The sequence below is a fragment of the Bos grunniens genome, chromosome 27 (assembly GCF_055505025.1).
Source record: "Bos grunniens cultivar Pamir isolate PY7600 chromosome 27, Bosgru_T2T1.0, whole genome shotgun sequence".
In the NCBI taxonomy this organism is placed as follows: domain Eukaryota; kingdom Metazoa; phylum Chordata; class Mammalia; order Artiodactyla; family Bovidae; genus Bos; species Bos grunniens.
In genome coordinates this window covers 41,965,115-41,982,841 of record NC_141191.1, presented here as the reverse complement: position 1 = coordinate 41,982,841, position 17,727 = coordinate 41,965,115, and the positions used below count along the sequence as shown (strand labels likewise).

Below are 17,727 nucleotides of genomic sequence, written 5' to 3'. Positions count from 1 at the left end.
TGTTGTGATCTACACAGTTAAAGGCTTTAGCATAGTCAGTGAAGCAGAATTAGATGTTTTGCTGGAATTCTCTGGCTTTTTTGATGATCCAGCGTTTGTTGGCAGTTTGATCTCTGGTTCCTCTGCCTTATCGGAATCCAGCTTGTACATCTGGAAGTTCTTAGTTCACACAGTGTTGAAGCGAAGCTTGAAGGTTTTTGAGCGTTACTTTGCTAGCGTGTGAGATGAGTGCAACTGTGTGGTAGTTTGAACATTCACTGGCACTGCCCTTCTTTGGGATTGGAATGAAAACCGACCTTTTCCAGTCCTGTGGCCGCTGCTGAGTTTTCCTAATTTGCTGGCATATCGAGTGCAGCACTTTCACAGCATCATCTTTTAGGATTTGACATAGCTCAACTGGAATTCCATCCCCTCCACCAGATTTGTTCCTAGTGGTGCTTCCTAAAGCCCACTTGACCTCACACTCCAGGATGTATGAGTCTAGGTGAGTGACTACACTGCTGTGGTTATCCGGGTCTTTAAGGCCCTTTTTTGTGTAGTTCTTCTGTGTACTCTTGCTCCCTGCTCCTCTCCTGCTTCTGTTAGGTCCTTGCCATCCCTGCCCTTTGTTGTGCCCATCTTTGCATGAACTCTTCCCTTGTTATTTCCAGTTTTCTTGAAGAGATCTCTAGTCTTTCCCATTCTATTGTTTTCCTCAATTTTTTTGCATCATTCACTGAGGAAGGCTTTCTTATCTCTCCTTGCTGTTGTCTGGAACTCTGCATTCATTTGAGTGGCTCTTTCCCTTCTCCTTTGCCTTTCGCTCCTCTTCTTTCTCAGCTATTTGTAAGGCCTCCTCAGACAGCCACTTTGCCTTCTTGCATTTCCTTTTCTCGTGGATACTTTTGGTCACCGCCTCCTGTACAGTGTTACAAACCGCCACCTGTAGTTGTTCAGGCAGGCATTCTGTTACTAGATCTAGTCCCTTGGTCTTTTGTATCAGTTAACTTCTCCTGCCTAACGAAAAGCCTTAATGCTTTTGCCTTAAAACAAAAGACATTTCTAACTGGTTATGATTCTCTGCAGGTCTTCTTGTCTAGGCTGGCTTGGCTTGGGCCAGCTGATGCTACACGGTCAGGACCTTGACAGCCTGACTGGCTCCTCCCCCGTGAGCCTAGCCTGCCCTCCTTCATGTGGTGTGGACAGGCTCCCATCAGTAAGACAAGACAACACCAGTGTGCACACCTCTGGCTACGTCACATTTGCTAGTGTCCCTCCCACTGCCCCAGTGTGGTTATGCCAGCATTCAACGGATGGAGAGATGGACACCACCCCTTATGGGGAAAAGTGGCCAAATCACTCACTCAGCAAAAGATGAGGGTGCCGGAGCTGACGCGTGATCACACACCTCCTTCTATTGTGCCCTAGTGTCGTGTGGAATTAGTCTCCCAAAACTGTATTCCAGAGTCGCTGTGCTGGGCGCCACAGATACAGAGTGAGCATGACAGACGGGTTCCTCCTGGAACAGGGACACAGGCAGGCAGACAGTTTGGAGTTGGAAGAAAGCGTGGTCTGGTAAAGATGAGTGGAGTGGAACCTGGGTCGACGGAAGATCGGGGCTTCCCAGGTGGCCCAAGTGGTCAAGCATCTGCCTGCCAGCGCAGGAGACCTGAGAGCCGCAGGTTCGATCCCTGGGTCGGGAAGATCCCCCGGAGAAGACAATGGCAATCCACTCCAGTATTCTTGCCTGGAAAATCCCATGGATGGAGGAGCCTGGCAGGCTGTAATCCATGGGGTCACAAAGAGTTGGACACGACTGAAGCAGCTCAGCACGCACGCGGGTGAGAGCTCGGGGTTGAGAAGGAGTCAACTGTGTAATGGGGACGGTATTTTAGGTCAGAAACTGAACTTGGACTCTAGGGTCCTTTCTTCCTTGCTTTGTTGTGCCCCTTAACCTCTCTCGGCTTCAATAGGTGTGTGAAATCCACACGTTTGAACCCCATCCTACGCCAGAGGGCAAATACTGTGACAGTGAGCCCAGTTGGTGCACTGATTTCTTGTTAGGCGTAGCTTGTATGGTGTGGGGGTCCCTGGTGTCTACAAGTCCAGGGTGAGTAGCGGGCAGGGAAGAACCTGTGCTTGCTGGACTCCTTCTCTTCAGCAGGCCTGGGAGCATCTTATGCTCCCGTTTCGGTTAATTCTCATGACAGCCCTGCGGCAGGTGGGCTGTATGACCACCGTGGAAACAGAGGAGAAAACTGAGGCTCAGAGAGGTTAAGGAACATGGCCAAGGTCACACAGCTGGACCTCAACCCTCGCCTGTTTGGAAAATACCCGACTGCCTCAGCCACATCGAACCAGAGGATAGGAAGCCGTGCTGTGTTCCGTTCCAGAGTGTGGGGTTTCGTGGGGGCAACAAATTAAAAAAACAGGTGGGTGCATACATCAAAAGAGCAACAACCCTGTCATCTTGGTCATCTCATAAAAGAAATGGCACTTTATTAAGAAGTAAAAGAAGAAAGGGCTTACAAGGCAGTCTTCTCCAAGGAGGGGCAGTGAACAGACGGGCCCCGCCCTGGGCAGCCTCCCAAGTGGTGTTCAGTCCGTGTTCCCTCCGCTTCGCCCTCGATGGGTGGAAACTTCCCATCCCTGGGCCAGCGCCCAGCCCCAGCAGAGCGGGGGTGAGGCTTCCAGGAGGCCCAGGGCGCTGTCTGATCGTGGTCACGCCGGCCGCCTGCTATTTAAAGCAGCCTTGAAGAGGGTAAACTCCGCGAGCCCGCTAGGTCCCTCGAGGCTCGTTTCAGCCGTTTTCTCATCCGCCTTTGTTTTCCTCGCCTCTGAAGCAGGAGGCTCTCATCTCCAGAATGGCCTTCGGCCACTCCACTGGTTTGGGTTTTTTTCCCTGGCAGACAGCAAGTAGTGTGTGCTTCACACAGAGTTTTGCAATCAGGAAGATGGATGTCTGCACTTAATTTTAGAACTTCTATTAAATATTATAAACATGCTTAGTTATTTTATTTGACCAGGGCCATTTAAGATGACATTGGTTTGTTGTTGTTGTTGTTTTTAATCGACATCGATAAACGTGAACATTATGCTCTGTTTGGAAACCGTTCCGGGCTTTGCCTGTCCTCCACAGTTGCTTCTGCTGAGGGGTTTGTTGCAAGGGTCTGGTCCCAAGAACAATGAGAGACGGTACAATGTCTGCAGTGTCGCGGCTAAAGCTGCATTATGAAGCTGCCATCAAGTTCATTATTTCAGTCCTTGAGCCATGAAGTAGGTCCCCTCATAGATCCAAAGAACTCTTCTTTATAAAACTGGTCAAGAGTGGAGAACTAATTCTCTCATTGATCAGTCATTTACTAAACACCTTCTGTGAGACAGGCTCTAGGTAGAGAAGTGAAAAGTTTAATGGGTTTTGTTACCAATGTTCAGCGCGTATCCGGAACGGGGCAGTTCAGTACTAGGCATAGAGTAGGTATTTCCTGACCGAGACGATGAGCGCACCAGCAAGGAGGGAGCTGGGTGTTTTCCGGGCTGTGACACTTGCGGGCTCGGGGCTCTCTGGGTGCAGAGAAGGAGACCCGCGTTCCTCCGGCACTTCCCAGGAGGGCTTCGGAGAAGAGATGGGGTGACCACAGGCTGTGTGAGCACTTCCCAGAGGAGGAAAGGGGCAGCGGTGTCCCAGGCAGAAGTTGGAGACTAATGTGAAAGCAAGGACCTGGAATAGCCCATGGAGAATTACATGGAAAAGTGGAAATGCATCCATTCTGTTAGGGCTTCCACGTGGTGCTAGCAGTAAAGAACCCGCCTGCCACGCAGGAGACGCAAGAGATGCGGGTTCGATCCCTGGGTCGGGAAGATCCCTTGGAGGAGGGCCTGGCAACGCACTGCAGTCTTCTTGCCTGGAGAACCCCATGGACAGAGGAGCTGGTAGACCACTGTCCATAGCGTCACAAGAGCCGGACGTGGTGAAGCGACTTAGCACACACATCCCTTCGGGTCCGGTTGGTCCTGCACAGCCACCTGCAGGCATCCTGGGGTCAGCAGATGTTAAAGGGGCTCAGAAGGGCCCACGGTCCATCTCCTCAGCACAGCCCTGCCCTTCTCGGTCACGTGTTCTGTGGTTCTCCTTTGCAGCCCTTAACCCAGTTGTAACTAACTTGATTTCTTTTAATTACTTTTTGTTGGGTGTAGTTGGTTTATGATGATGTGATAGTTTCAGGTGTGCAGCAGCATGAATCATTGTGCATACACTAATGTCCACTCTGTCTTAGATTCAATCCCATGTAGGCTATTACAGAATGTTGGGTACAGTTCCCTGTGCTACACGGTAGGTTCTCATTACTTACTTGCTTTACACGTGCTGCTGCTAAGTCACTTCAGTCGTGTCTGACTCTGTGCGACCCCATAGATGGCAGCCCCCCAGGCTCCCCCGTCCCTGGGATTCTCCAGGCAAGAACACTGGAGTGGGTTGCCATTTCCTTCTCCAATGCATGAAAGTGAAAAATGAAAGTGAAGTTGCTCAGTTGTGTCCAACCCTCAGCGACCCCATGGACTGCAGCCCACCAGGCTCCTCCATCCATGGGATTTTCCAGGCAAGAGTACTGGAGTGGGTGCCATTGCCTTCTCCGTAGTGGTCTGTATATGTCGATCCCAGACTCCCCCTCTCCCTTCCCTTTGTTACCCTAAGTCTGTTTTCTGGATCTGCATCTCTGTGTTTTATGAATAAGCTCACTTGTACCGTAGTTTAGATTCCACATAGAAGTGGCATCGTATGGCATTTGTCCTTTTCTGTCTGACCTACTTCACTTACTGTGATCAGCTCGAGGTCCATCCATGTCGCTGCAGATGGGGCATTGTTTCCATCCTTTTCGTGGCTGAGTGATGTAATTAACTTTGTGTATTTGCTGCCCGCCTCCTCTGTCACACCAGAAGCCTCAGGAAGGCCAGGGCTGGTGTTGCATCCGAACATTACTACCAGGGCGTCGTGTGCGGCCCTGCACAGAGTGGGGCCCAAAAGAAGAAGTGTTTTAAATCAGGAATCATATTTAATTGTATAGTAATGAATATAGTAATAAGTGACAGGTAATAAATCAGATTAAATGGCATGGTAATGCCCACAAGTGGTGTCATTATATGTATTCTAATTATGTAACGAATTGCATCTGAATATATTGGGTTTGTGATGATATATTCATAAACATTTTTACAAAATTTATTAACAGGATGAACCTTGAGTGGCTAAAATCCAGCTTATTTGCTTAGTCCTTTCTGCCTTTCACTTCAGGGTTCACCCTTCACTGAAAAAGATACATTCTTTTTGATATCTTTAAGCAAACTCTTAAGGATTAGCAACTAGAACTTAAAAACACTGTGAGCTCTTAGTGCTTTAAAGAAAATAAAAATCTCGATGTCTAGAATCTGCCTCTATCTAGAAACATCTCGACAGATGAAATGACAATCTGGCTATTGCTAGTTTTAGTTCCTACAGGAGAAAACACTTTTCTTCTTCTCTTCTGCTGGACAAATGTTGTTCTAAATTGAGAGATCATTTTGGATTGAAAGAGCAGGAAAAGCCTGTCTTTTTTTTCCCCGTGTCTGATGTAGGAATAAACAGGAAGTGGAGGGTGAATTCTGAATTCGCCTGCAATCCTATATTGTTTTTTTTGTCATGTCAGCTGAGTGAGAATAGTGTATTTCACTTGGTAGTTTTAAGTGGTTTGTAAATTTTTTTAATGGTTACAAGTTATTAAATGCTTGTTTAAATTACTTTGCTTGTCTGTTGTTTAACAATATCTAGAACATTCTCATTTGCTGTTTTTGTTAAATAAGCCTCAAGTCTAGTTCTTGGTAAAGCTTTCCCCCCTTGCCATACAGCAGAGAAGGAAGCCCCCGTGTTCGCAATTAACCTGTTGACTCGGGGATGCCTTGCTCCCAGCGATGCCACAAGTGTATGTGTTTCAGGAAGTTTTCAATGAAAAAAATTAGCAAAAAATCAATACCATTTTTGACTTAAAGCAAGTATGGGACCCCGGGGGAAGGGGTGTGTGGTTAACTAAGTTACTTATGCAAAATTCCTAGAGACCATCATGTAAAAGGAATTGTGACCATATATTACAGTTTGACCAAATGACATGAAGACTGTATTTTTGTCAGAGAAATGAAAGCATGCGTCTGGGGTTTCCTGAGAGGTGATAGAAATTATGACCGAACACCACTTCTGTTTAAATAGATTTTTACACCATCAGAGGCTATGATGTTAGTGACTCTGGGGAGATGAGTCGTTCAGACGTCTCTCCAGACCTTTTACTGGAGAGGTTAAATAGGGAGCTTCCAATTCTGTATTTCCTTCTCCTGCATGAACTGTAAGGAATATGAGGAATGGCGTCACCTGGAAGGGCACTCCTGGTTCGTTTTTTAAAATGTATTTTACACTGGAGTTTGGTTAATTACAGTGTTCTGTTAGTTTCCGGTGTGCAGCGAAGGGATTCGGTTCTATTTGTGCATACATCCATTCTTTTTCAGATTCATTTCCCACACGGGTTATTCTAGAATGTCGGGCAGAGGTCCCTGTGCTCTACAGTAGGTCCCTGTTGGTTACTCTTTTGTACAGAGAAGAGTGTGTACGTGTCAATCCCAAACTCCTGATTTCTCTGCCCCCACTTCCCCTTTGGTAGCGGGGGCGCGCCTGTGTTGCCAGCCCTGGACTGCTCTTCCCGAGGGCAGGGCTGTGCATCCCTGGTCTTCCCTCTCCAGATTGTTGCCTTTCCCCTCACCTGCATACCTGTGTTAAATTACAGAAACAGGAAAACTATCTTGTATTCGTATTGCCTCTAAGTTTTTCTAAAGCACTTTCGCTTTATGCAATTAAACTCAGCTGAGCTTTGCTGCCGCTGGGAGGCGGGCAGGGGCGGGGAGAAACAACCCTCCAAAATGTGTCCTCTCTGGTACAGAATTTCCTTGTCAAGTAGCCGTTCGGGGCGTGTGTCGCCGGCTGGTTCCTGCTGTCTTGTGCACGGAGATTAGGAAGGCAGGCCACTTCCCGTGTGGCATCCACCAGGCCCTTTGCTGCCTCTGGTTCTAACCAGAGACTTGGAGGGAGAGCGCAGAGGTGGGCAAAGCCAGGCCTGGGGGCACGGAGCAGGCCAGGTCCCGGTCTTAGCATCAGATCAACTGTGGGAGGTGGAGCCTGGCCATGAGCTTGGGGACCTACCGGCTGTCAGCAATAGGAGGGTGTGAAAGTGTTAGTCTCTTGGTCACGTCTGACTCTTTGCGACCCCATGGACTGTAGCCCATCAGGCTCCTCTGTCCATGGGGTTCTCCAGGCAAGTGGGTAGCCATTCCCTTCATCAGGGGATCTTTCTGACCCAGGAATCGAACCTGGATCTCCTGCACTGCAGGCAGATTCTTCACCATCTGAGCCACCAGCAATAGGAAAGCAATAGTGAATTTAGCGGAGAGCTGAGAGTCCCCGCCTGAGGTGTTTTATTTGCTCCTCATAAAAATTAGAGAAGTAAGTGGAGGAGGTTTTTTCCCCTTCCATTTCACAGGTGAGAAAACGCACCAGGTTCTACAGTGCATGTCCCGGATTTAGAATCTGATGTTGCTCCTGACATGGTTACTGTGGAAACCAGCATGCATACATTGTACAGTTGTTCACTTAATTCTCCCTGATGGTGTCAAAGTCTTTTCCCAGTCTGCAATTCTGAACATCTTCATTTCCTGGTATCTTCTGTTTTGACATACAGAGAGGCTGGGAAGGCCTTTATCAGGGGCTCTAGCCCAGCATCAGCCCACAAGACAGAAATCACACGTAGCCAGAAAGACCCCAGAAAAATCCCTCCAGCAGGCAGACGGCTGGAGACTGACATATGTCTCCCATTAAGACGACAAAGCCACTTCTTCCTCCAGCTTTGGAAGCAGATCGCTAGCCCTTCCGCAGAGCCACAGATGAGATAGTTGTTTTCTGTTTTCATGTTGACCAAAAATACGTGTCCTTAAGCACAGGAATTATACGAGTGCAACACAACACTCATGTCCTGAAAATCACGCATCTTTCTAGATATCTCCTTGTCTCTGAGTTTCTTTCATGACAGTAGTTTCCTTGGAATTGGCATTTCTCCTGTGCCTTTTATGAGCTGTATCTTTTTTTTCTTTCTTTCTTTTATCTTTAGTTCAGTATTTTTCCACTTCAGAAAGGTGGCTAGCTGTGTCCAATGGCTCAGCTCTGCCAGGATGGGGAGAAGTTTGTTCTCTGCACCCTAGAATTCATCCCTGAAAAATATCTAGAAATGGGAATGAAGGTCTGCGTGCATCTCCCCCGCACAAGGCTCTCATTGTCTGGGGAGGAGGGCTGGGTTCTGGCAGCCTGGCCCCATCAGAGTCTTGTTCCTTGTTCCACATTGAAAAGATGACATTCCTCTGCTCGCAGCAGCCTGCCTGGGTGTCTGGCACCAGTTCTGTAGCCGGCACAATTGCCCGGGGCATTTTTGTTTGGGTTGGTTTTGTTTTATTCCAGAAGCAGCACAGTGCTGGCTGCCTGAGTGTCCAAGGTAGAGCTGTTTCTGCAGAGGTGGTTGACAGGCTCGTCAGCACGGTCAAGGTGGCCCGCCTGCCAGGGCGGCTGCTTCCCGTTCACTGGTGTCAGAACGCGAGAAGGCGCGTACAGTGAATTTAACTCATTAGCTTGTTCTCAAGTGTTGCCGAGGCAGCCCTCGGGGCTTTATCATGGGCCCCCCTCCTCCCTCAGGATTTCATGTAATGCTCCCTTTATAACAGAGATCAGTGGATTTGCAAAGTAAATATTCCAATCAGAAAAAGCAAAATCGTCAGTGACCCTGTCCGTTCTGTTTCTATGGAGGCTTTTTACAGAAAAAGCCTGGGGGTGGGGGGAAATCCTTTATATTGGCTGCAGCTCTGAAGTGGAACATGTTAGATGTACTTCTCAGGGTCTGTGAGCCTTAAAATAATGAACGATGGAAAAACTCTGAGGTAGGTCAGCGAGGGAGGGAAAACTTTGGTCTTACAAAGGATTTTCATGGTTAAACAAATTTGGAGAAACTAGAATGATCAAACAACGTGAATTCTCCTCCATGCTTTTGAATCTGAAAATAGCAGCATTCTCTGTAACACAGCACCGCCATTCATACGGGCTGGAAAGTCCCCCAAATCATGAAAATTATCCTGATTAGTCAAACCCCACAGGGGTCATCTGACTGCTCCTGAGGGAAATGAGAATTTCAGTGTGGATCCTGCTTCTGTATTTCATCCTCAGATTTGTCTGCTGTATCTGGGGTCTCGGGCAATGCGGACATGCTTTCAGCCAAGAAATGCTTTTGAAAGCTGCTGTCCTTGTTTACATTACTCCTGATTAGCGTCAAGAATGAGTCTCAGAATCTTAGAATTTTGAGGGGGGCATTTGCGATATTTACCAGTTTCAGGGGCATGTCCTGCTGTATTAGATGCTCCTTCAGCTGGTTGGTCCCGTAAATTAGACCACATATGGACCCAGGACCCCACGAGATAGCGTTTGATGGCTTCTCTTCCGTTTGAATACAAGTATATCAAGTTTACGCTCTCATCAAAAACACTATGCTAAAATGCTGGAACAGCTTTCAGTACTGTTCATTGAATGGCAACAGAAAAAGTGTGGCAGGCATGAGTGCAATGCCAGAGATTATGGGAAAGGGTGTGAGAGATTGACCCACTGCTTCTGGTTATTTTTCCCTGAAATGGAATTAAATGTAAAATTCCTCATCCATTGGTATTTTTGGTCTTAAATTATTCCCTGATTCAATAAGAGTTAGGTGAGAACCATGTTCTGTTTAAAAGAGTATTTGGTGCTAATTCTCTTGACCAAAATTTTAAGCCTCATGGATCTATTATACATGCAGATACAGTATTTATTTCTGTAAATATTTGTGGCAGGTAGGTCCTACACAGAATTATGAATTATGTCAAAGCCTAAAAAGGCAGATTGCCACCACTGGATACATTCGGATTTAAACCCAAATAATGAAGTCACGTCGTTGCTCTCCCTGCACCCGTGTGTGGGACGTTAGCAGTGGATTAACGTCACGGACCCGGTGGTTTAAGAAGCCTAAAAGAGTGTTCTTTAGTTAATGATTAAATCTAGTCAGGTATTTCTTTTCTGCTTGGTTCTTTTCCATCCATCCTATTCTTCATCAGCCCTGGGCCTCAGAAATAGTGTTCCTGGGGCTTCCCTGGCGGTCCAGGACTTAGGACTCTGAGCCTCCGCCACAGCGTCACAGGTTCCATCGCTGCTGCTCAGGGAAACTCAGATCCCACGTGCCACGTGGTACACCAAATTAAAAAGAGAAAAGAAAGGAAATATTGCTGCTGTCTGCAAAGCACACTGTTAGAAACGAGAGCACTGTGGGGGGAGATGAGAGTGGTGGCCTCCAAGGAGCTCACTGTGCAGCTGTCACGCCCCAGGGGGGTAGGCTGCGTCAGTGACTTGAGGCACACCCCCGCGTCAGAGGGGGAAACTGACCACGAGTGACCTGGAAGGATTTTAGCAACTTATTTTAGGATATCAAGGCGGAAGGTTCTACAAAGGAATATAAAAGTAATGTAAATAAGATGGAAAAAAAATGATTTACACACATTTTGGAAACTTTGTACCTCTGTAACTCCTGTTTCAGGGAAGGGAAGGAAGGGGGCAGGAAAAAGTGTGGGTCCATGTGGTTCTAAGGCCCTGGGGTCAGGAAGAAGTGTGGGTCCACATGGTTCTAAGGTTCTGCAGGGCACAGACCACCTACCTCTCTGCTCCTACTCATAGCACGATTCATTGCCCAAAGCGGTCGTGTGGCCCTGCCTCATCCAGGGGAATGAAATGCAGTCCTACTGTGAGTCTGGGAGAATTGCTAGTGTTTACCCTATGGTTGTGTTACCCCTCGCCGTGTAATAACTTGGGCCAAAGGGGCAGACGGAGGAAAAGATGTTTCAGGCAGGATTGGCTGGGTGTGTCCTGCAGACAGGAGAGGAAGATGGACAACTTCAGCAGGCATCCTGACCCATTCTGCTTTCATCTTCCGGAGGAGTGTTCTGCTCTGAGCGCTCAGGACTTGACAGGGGTGCCCAGCCCACTGTCCCGCTGTCTCTCCCCTCCGCTCACTGCCACGCTGCTCTTGGCATGGAACCAATGATGTAAGAACAGCACTGGGCTCATCTTGCCACCTGATGAGATAGATGGTGAGTTGCTGTCTGCCGGGGGTGACTGTTTTCTTATCAATTATTAAGGTCACTTCTTGGCCTCACGTTGAACTGGTTTTGAATTTCAAATATTGGTCATTTCCCATTCATCATATACACCAGTGAAATAACAGATGCCTTCCTTTCATTATGAAAAATCCTATGATTACTAACGAGTACGGGGCACAGTGAGGATTCATGAATACAGTCAGTTCAGTCGCTCAGTCGTACTCTTTGCAACCCCATGAACTGCAGCACACCAGGCTTCCCTGTCTATCACCAACTCCTGGAGCTCACTCAAATTCATGTCCATCGAGTCAGTGATGCCATCCAATCATCTCATCTTCTGTCATCCTCTTCTCTTCCCACCTTCAATCTTTCCCAGCATCAGGGTCTTTTCCAATGAGCTAGTTCTTCGCATCAGATGGCCAAAGTATTGGAGCTTCAGCTTCAGTCCTTCCCATGAATATTCAGGACTTCCAGTGGATATAGTCCGTCCTTTCGTTGTGTGTGCTAAGTCACTGCAGTCATGTCTGACTCTTTGCGACCCCGTGGGCCATAGCCTGCCAGGGCCCTCTGTCCTTGGGATTCTCCGGGCAAGAATACTGGAGTGGGTTGTCATGCCCTCCTCCAGAGGATCTTCCCGACCCAGGGATCGAACCTGAGTCTCTCAGTCTCCTGTGTTGGCGGGCAGGTTCTTTCCCACTGCTGCCCTTGCTTTGTATAACACATTTACTGTGTGTAGGTGAGGCAGAGAGTGGATTCCCTCCTCCTTAGGGTTTAGTTTCTGAAATAAGTGCATGTGGTAAAAAAAAATTGCACAGGGTTAAAATGACCCTCAGTCGTCCAAACCATGTGTTCTGGTTACCAGTGCTGCGTAGCAAACCGTCACAGGTGTTAAAGACGTAAAACAACATTTTACTTATTTTTTATCTTTGCTCCTGGGTTCCGTGGGTCAGGAGTGTAGACGGGACGTGGTTGGGATGGTTTGTCTGGGCCGCCACCGAGAAGGCAGCGCCTTCAGTGCCTGAGGCCTGGGAGGTGGCGGCCCTCGGAGGCGGCTTAGGTTCTGTATCTGGCGGTTGGCGCTGCTCGGTGACCAGGGCCTCAGCCGGCCTTGGGGGCAGAGAACCGACCGGGACTTGGTGCGGCTTGTGCTTCTGCACAAGGTGGTGATCGTGGAGTCGGCAGACGTAGTACACCGTGGGCTCGGAGGCCCACAGGTGAGGGCTGCGGAAGATGAGGGAGGCCGCTTTACAGACGAGAGGTGTGGCCTTTTATTTCCCTAGTCCGGAAGCCCCGAGTGTCCCTGCGGTCAAATTTCTGCAGCTCACCGCGGTCACAGACCCCCGCCCCGGATTCAGGGGAAGGCAGAGCCTCCTCTCGTCGGGATAGAGCCAGGTCGGCTGAGAAGAGCATCTGGGGTGGGGGTAACCCTGTGGTCGTCCTTGGGCGGTGCAGCCACTGCCGGGGGCTCTGGTTTGAACCACAGCTCTGTCTCCAGTTGGACGCCAGGTGGCGTGTTCTCGGGAGCCTGTCATAGGAAAGGGTGGGTCTTCATGGACTGGGAAGACCACCGGGGAGCCGCAAGGGACGGAGGGCCCCGGGGGCCCCATCGCCGGTCTTGCGCTGAAGGGGACCCACTTCCTGAGCTCCGGGGCAGCTTGGCACTCGGCTCCCACCCGCCTCTAAGCTGCTGTGGGTGGGCTGTCACTTCACAGGTAACCGAGGAAAATAAAGCACACTGAGGCTGGGGATCATGCCATTGTTGACAGAAGAAGAGGAAACAGTGAACCAGAAGGCAGGGGAGCCCAGCTTCCTGGAAGAAGGCTGCCCGCTCAGCCCCGTGCCCTCCTCAGGCTGTTGTCGGTCGCACGATGATTGTCTTATTGATTCCAGGCCAGTGAATGAATTGTATTTTTATAAATGAGGGCTCTAACGTGAGATGTTCCCGTGCTTCCTTGAGCTCCCTGCCAACAGAGTTATTTATTCCTTTTCGGGCACGCTATTCCCGTGCGTGGTCAGGGTGCTGAACTCCCATTGACTTCGGCCGAGAATCTCTTGGCCTCAGCTTGGAAGTTGTCTATGGGCCTTTAATTACACCCTCTGGCAAAGGAGAAAGAGCACTTGAAACATGCATAAATTCTGTACATATTTCCAAGGTTGGGCTGGTTAAAAAATGCTGTCTGTCTTTTTTTTTTTTTCTCTTTGAACTCAGACATGAATTTTTGTAAAGTACAGCGTGTCAAGGGAAGGGCAGTGAGAAAACAGGCAGGGGTATTTACTTAAAAATTACTCATGCATCCGTCATGGAGCACTCACGGGTTTTAGGGTGGTGGTCACCGTGTTCTGGGATGAGCGTTTTAAATGGCTGCTTTTAAAAATCTCAGCTTTGCTGCACACAGCCCTATGTGATCTGTACCCCTCTCTGACCATACATCTTACTTTCCTTTTGTACATTTCCTGTTAGACTAAATCCTCCAAAACTGTGTATTACTTTGTTCTTATTTAAAATTGAAACACGAAACCATGAAAGATATTGAATTTTGTTCAGGTCCTTATAAATGAGTACTTGCAGTGACTTTTTAAAGTTTCAGATATCGTAGGCTTCCCTGGTGGCTCAGTTGGTGAAGAATCCGCCCGCAATGTGGGAGACCTGGGTTCGATCCCGGGGTCAGGAAGATCCCTTGGTGAAGGGCATGGTTGCCCACTCCAGTATTCTTGCCTGGAGAATCCCATGGACAGAGGAGCCTGGCAGGCTGCCATCAATGGGATCTCAAAAAGTCGGACATGCCTGAGCAGCTAACACACATCATGGGTTTAAGGAAACATGTAGAATGCTGAAGTGGTTTTGTAGCTTTGACTGTGACTCAGTGAAGCAGAGTCGTGAGGCACTGGGAGTCTTCAGGTTCCTTCCTTGGCTTCCTGAGGTCACCACCTGAGCCGTCTCTATAAAGGATGCGGGACTATCCCCGACTGCAGAATGCACAGACCGTGTTAATTGCACTGTATGTTTCTAGCCCTCCGCTACCGGACATTTTTAATAAGCCATATGGAAGTGGCACAGGCTGATCTGGCTTCCTCTTCCATCTCCCTTCACGCATTACCTGCTGTGCAGCGACCAGGGAGCTGGAAAAGAGCTTTAATGACCCACATACTGACCATATTCCCGAAGCACGAAAGGCTGGTTGTATTCTTTGGAGAAGAGCGAGCTGTGCCCTCCCCAGCAAGCTCAGTCTTGGTGAGACGGAAGGCGGCAGGCCTGTGGCTCCTGCGTCCCCTCAGCCTAAGCTGGTGCTTTGCTCTGGCCCTGGTAGTCACATCGCCCACTGTCTGGGGCGAGCCACGGAAACCCAGTTTCATCTTTCCTAGAAAAGGATAATAACCGCTGAGTGTGAGGGGTATTTGGGAAACATACACTGTCGTGTGTCCCCAGAGTTTCTTTAGGGAGGAAGGCACTTATCTAGCACGTACTCTGTGCTGAACACACATTTCAACTCAGTCCACCCTCCCATGGCTTTATAAAGAAGCTACCACTGCTCACAGTTGCAGGGGAGACCCCAGCTGATTTTACTTTCTCTTTTCCTCTTGTTCTCCACCTGTGCCAGGACCCAGGTTAGATTCAGGTGGGAATTGAGGTCACTAACTTTCATCTTTAATATTTTCTGATTCACTGTTCCTTGAAAGGCAAGGAGGCACTTTGGTCATGTTGCACATCATTCTAAAGGTAAAAGTCAATACGCAGTCCAGTCTGTTTGAGTTTTTAGGGCAAAAGGATGCCAGATCATTTTCTGCAAAAATGAACCCCGTTAAGAAGTCGTGTGTACTTTTTCTTTGTAGAGTTAGTTTTACTACTGGAGTTGAGAATCTGGGTGTGTAGCAGAGAGCCAAGCAGGTGAGTCATGCAGGCTGATTTTGGGCAGTAGAGAGTGATGGGAGTGTGATCAAGATACTGGTTATGTTCCCATTGCTTGCTGGCCTCTGTCAGTGGTGTTCAAGCTTTAGTGTGGATCCGACTGACTAGGACGGCTTGTTAAGCTGTGGATTGCAGGGTCGTGCCCCAAAGTCCCAGGTTCAGGAGGTCTTGGTGGCCCTGAGACTCTGCGTTTCCAACACACTCCTGGATCCTGCAAGGGGGCTCGGACCACATTTGAGTCACTGCCCAGTGGAATGTGGGACTTGCATTGCCAGGTTTTCTAGTATTTCAAGTGAACCTCTCTATTCCTTGAGGATTGTGGCTTTTTCAGGGTCTTTTCTGGTTCTCCTGACATTTTGCTCTGGAAAGAAAAAAAAAACACGCTCAAATCAGACGAGGATTAGGCAAGAAAATATTAGGTAGAAACATCGAATCAATCTCTTTTGTGATTGAAATCTCCCACTTTTTAAACGTTGCCAGTGCATTTAAATGTTTTTAAGCGACTGTGTTGGCCACCGCTGAGCCAAAATAAACATATCTGTTGGCTCAGTTCAGCGTATATAGTAGTCATTTGCAACTTCTGCTTTAGATGCTAAGAAGATAGGGTGGACAAGAATACAAGAATTCAGTTTTTTTTTTAATGTCTTCTCTGCAATTAAAAGTCTCATGAAAAACTTTACAGCAGGAAAAAAAAAAGAAAAGCTAGTCCGAAAGCCACAGCATGTTCTTTTCTTTTATAACCAGAAGTGGGAATCCATCAGCTGTTAAAAGGATCAGATAGGCCCTTGGGTCTGGCGGAGGCATCCTGTGAGCCGTGGTCCCTGCTGAGGCCTGGCGGCCAGGGGCAGACCTGGCTGCCGGGAAAGGCCTGCCACCCCTGAGGTCCTGCTCAGGCTCCTCTCACCCACTCTGCCCATATCCAGCTCGCGTTCTCCCTCACCTCGCCTCACTTTTTGTTTCAGCCTCACTCGCCCCTCTTGCCGCTTAGAGTTGTGTTGTGAGATGGGACTGCTAGCGCCTAATGTGTTTAAGCTCTTAACACATACTTTTAAGCTCCCCACATAGTGACCGTGTCTGGCTCAGGTGGTAAAGTATCTGCCTGAAATGCAGGAGACCAGAGTTCGATCCCTGGGTCGGGACGATCCCCTGGCGAAGGGAATGGCTACCCACTCCAGTGTTCTGGCCTGGAGAATCCCCAGGGACAGAGGAGCCTGGCGGGCTACAGCCGATGGGGTCACAAAGAGTGGGACATGACTGGGCGACTAACACTTTCAACATAACTTAGCTCATTCCTTTTCATAACAACCCCACGAGATGGAAAATGTCACTGTCCCCATTGTAAGATAGGAAAACGTGGTACACGAAGGTTACTACTTGTCCTGAATCAACCCCACAGTTAATCACAGGCAGAGGTGGGACTTGAACCCAGGCCTGCCTGCAGCAGGACCCAAGCTCAGCCGCTAGACTGACTCTCCGCTAAGGGTGCTAAGCCCTCGTCTTCCGTGTAGGACTTGGGCCGGTGGGGACACTGAGCCTACAACCCACAGAATGACTTCCACCTGCCCCAGATCTCCATGTGACATGTGGCTCATCACACCTTTATCTCAGAATAGATATGATTCTGCACGGCAGAGACCAGGTTTACGGCTCTTTGAAATGTCTGGAGTTGCCTGCTGGGCCTCATGCAGGATTTCTTAGATCACAAGCATTTGATAAGGTATTTTAATAATCATCATTTTGCTCTTAGCAGAGCGTATACGCAGATTCCAGGCGCTGTTGTATTCAGGACTGACTGGACCAGCGCCATTCGATCCGAATACAGTGCTGGCCGCTGCTTGAGTTAGATGTGTCATGTACCTCACATGTACTGGCAGCCTCGTTTTCAAAAAGTAAAAAGCATCTAGCAAAGTTAATGTCAATAATGCACACTGTCTTATTCTGGATCCAAAATATTTCAATAGAACCATTGAGACACTTTACATTAGTTTTCATACTGAAGTCCTCCGAACGTGAGGTTATGGTCACACTTAAAACAACCCCAGTTTGGACCAGCCCCACTTCAAGGACTGCACAGCCATGTACAGCCCGTGGCCGGCAGTGGCCGGCACAGCAGTGGACCGGAGGGCATGGGAGCGGCACCCAGAGCCGCAAGCCCACGAGAAATCCCCTCGGTGCCTGCTGAGGGGGACGGAGGGGTGCGGGGCAGCAGAGAGTCAAGAAGGCATCTGGACGCAGTTATTTTCAAGAAGTGATTTTGGAGCAAGAAAATGGGAAACTTTGGGGAAATTTTACTAATTGGTGGAAAGTCTGCTTGGGGAAAAAATATGCGTATATAGTTTCTCTTTACTGGTTTATTTAAAGAAGTTCATTTTTATTTGGAGCTAGAAAAAAAAATTGCCCATACCACAGCTGAGGATGTCAGATCCTGAAGGGAGAGAACTTTGGAAAGAGCGATGTGAGGACCAGAGTTATTCCGTTTGAATGACTTAGAGCTTCTTGACCTCTGGACCCCGTTCAGTGGTCTAGATCAGAAGAGCAGAATAAATTTTTAAATCCTGTTTTCTTTCTTTCCTCCTAGCAAAAGAGCGTGCCTTCTGCTCTCACAGAGGTTTGGA

General features: G+C 48.5%; 1 protein-coding gene across 37 annotated transcripts in view; it reads left to right on the top strand.

The window, feature by feature from the left end:
* The window catches only part of RARB (retinoic acid receptor beta), a 592,139-nt gene that overhangs the window by 446,815 nt on the left and 127,597 nt on the right, over positions 1–17,727 (top strand). The gene's annotated exons all lie outside the window — the stretch shown is intronic.